Source organism: Ascaphus truei, chromosome 5 (genome assembly GCF_040206685.1).
Source record: "Ascaphus truei isolate aAscTru1 chromosome 5, aAscTru1.hap1, whole genome shotgun sequence".
Taxonomy (NCBI): Eukaryota; Metazoa; Chordata; class Amphibia; order Anura; family Ascaphidae; genus Ascaphus; species Ascaphus truei.
Window position 1 is genome coordinate 238,733,612 of NC_134487.1, and position 2,847 is coordinate 238,736,458.

Below are 2,847 nucleotides of genomic sequence, written 5' to 3' on the forward strand. Positions count from 1 at the left end.
ACAGACCAGGATAAAGGTCCACAGACCAAGAAAATTTTTAAATGTGTTTTGTATTACTTCATCAGGGAACCTAGCATAGTGTTAGAATTATAAAATGGTGTTCGGGGACCCATGAAAAAAAAAAAGATACCAGCAGATTTGTTGTATAAAAAATAGTTATCCTGCTCTATATGGGGAATATTAATTAATAAATCTTGTGCTGTCTACCCTCTGCATCAAGACCGGGCAAATAAAAAAAAGAAAGCGTGGTGGTCAGTTTTAAACTTTGCATTTTACAGAATATATCATAGGCATAATTCCTGCCCCATCTACCCCCCAAAAAATATTTTAAACTTTTTTAATTAAATTTGTACTTCATCTTTAGATTAAGTTAAGGGACTATATATATATATACATATATATATATACACACACACACACACACACACACACACACACACACTGTTCGACAATTCATTATAACGGGCGGGTGGATTTTGGCCGCTGGCGAGTAGTTGCTGCGGCTCTATGAATTCCCCTGCTCACGCCAATATTTTTTTTTTTTTAATAAATAAATAAATAATCCCCCTCCCTGATTGGGTTAACGCGGGGAAGAGGGCCGGCAGGCAGTGCTGGGTTAGCCCCCTTTCCCCGATCTCCCCTTCCTGCCCTGGGGTGTCCGCCACCTAAAATGCGGGAGATGGGGGAGGGTTGTGTTGCGCGGCTGTGCACGTGGGTGGGGTGGTTGTGGTTTCCCCTCCCGTGTGCTGTCCCCTCCCGTGCGCTGCCCCCTCCCGTGCGCTGCCCCCCCGTGTGCTGTCCCCTCCCGTGTGCTGCCCGCTCCCGTGCGCTCCCCTCCCGTGCGGCCCCCTCCCGTGTGCTGCCCCCTCCCGTGCGCTCCCTCCCGTGCGCTCCCTCCCGTGCGCTGCCCCCTCCCGTGCGCTCCCCTCCCGTGCGGCCCCCTCCCGTGCGCTGCCCCCTCCCGTGCGCTGCCCCCTCCCGTGCGGCCCCCTCCCGTGTGCTGCCCGCTCCCGTGCGCTGCCCCCTCCCGTGCGCTGCCCCCTCCCGTGCGCTGCCCCCTCCCGTGCGCTGCCCGCTCCAGTGCTTGCACGGGTGGGAGGCTTCCCCCGTCCCCCTCCACAAACAAGACCAAGAGCCGGGATCAAGATGGCCGACACTGCTCCGTGAGGGAGGGTGAGGTGCAGGGGAACCCCGAGGAGAGGCATCATCTGCTCCGGAGATACGGGGTGAGTGATGTCATCAGTCCACGTGTGCGTGTGTGTTTGTAATGCAAGGAGGGGCTCTGTTTGTGTGTAAATGCGATGATGGAGCTGGGGGAGGAGCGCTATCCTCTTCATCCATGGAAGTAGGTGAAAGGTGAATCCAATCCCCCTTCGCCTTCATTTGCCTCGGATGTGTTGGCAGTGAGGTCCCAGCTCACTGCTTCCAGCTGCCACACAGGATGGAATACGCCAATGCCCTGACACCCAAGGCTCTCATGAGGTGAGCTTCCCAACACAGACCAAAGACAAGTGGGGTTATTGATACTGATTATGATGAGGCAGGAGTTACAGGCACTGCACATACAATATAACATCTATAGCAGGTCTCTTGTAATTTCAATGAAAACCATAGTTGACAAAGAGAGTGTGTGTGTGTCTACCCAGTCAGTCACCTACCCACCCAGTCAGTCAGTCACCTACCCACCCAGTCAGTCACCCAGTCAGTCACCCAGTCAGTCTCACTCTCTCTCCCTCTCCCCCACTCTCTCTCCCTCTCCCCCACTCTCTCTCCCTCTCCCCCACTCTCTCTCCCTCTCCCCCACTCTCTCTCCCTCTCCCCCACTCTCTCCCCCCACTCTCTCTCCCTCTCCCCCACTCTCTCTCCCTCTCCTCCACTCTCTCTCCCTCTCCCCCACTCTCTCTCCCTCTCCCCCACTCTCTCTCCCTCTCCCCCACACTCTCTCCCTCTCCCCCACACCCTCTCCCTCTCCCCCACACCCTCTCCCCCACACTCTCTCCCCCACACCCTCTCCCCCACACTCTCTCCCCCACACCCTCTCCCCCACACTCTCTCTCTCTCTCCCCCACACCATCTCCCCCACACTCTCTCTCTCTCTCTCCCCCACACCCTCTCCCCCACACTCTCTCTCTCTCTCTCTCCCCCACACCCTCTCCCCCACACTCTCTCTCTCTCTCTCTCTCTCTCCCCCACACCCTCTCCCCCACACTCTCTCTCTCTCTCTCTCCCCCACACCCTCTCCCCCACACTCTCTCTCTCTCTCTCCCCCACACCCTCTCCCCCACACCCTCTCTCTCTCTCTCTCTCCCCCACACCCTCTCCCCCACACCCTCTCTCTCTCTCTCTCCCCCACACCCTCTCCCCCACACCCTCTCTCTCTCTCTCCCCCACACCCTCTCCCCCACACCCTCTCCCCCACACCCTCTCTCTCTCCCCCACACCCTCTCCCCCACACCCTCTCTCTCTCTCTCTCTCTCCCCCACACCCTCTCCCCCACACCCTCTCTCTCTCTCTCTCTCCCCCACACCCTCTCCCCCACACCCTCTCTCTCTCTCTCTCTCCCCCACACCCTCTCCCCCACACCCTCTCTCTCTCTCTCTCTCCCCCACACCCTCTCCCCCACACCACTCTCTCTCTCTCCTCTCCCCACACCCTCTCCCCCACACCCTCTCCCCCACACCCTCTCCCCCACACCCTCTCCCCCACACCCTCTCCCCCACACCCTCTCCCCACACCCTCTCCCCCACACCCTCTCCCCACACCCTCTCTCTCTCTCTCTCTCTCACTCTCTCTCTCTCTCCCCCACTCTCTCCCCCACTCTCTCTCTCTCTCTCTCTCTCTCTCTCT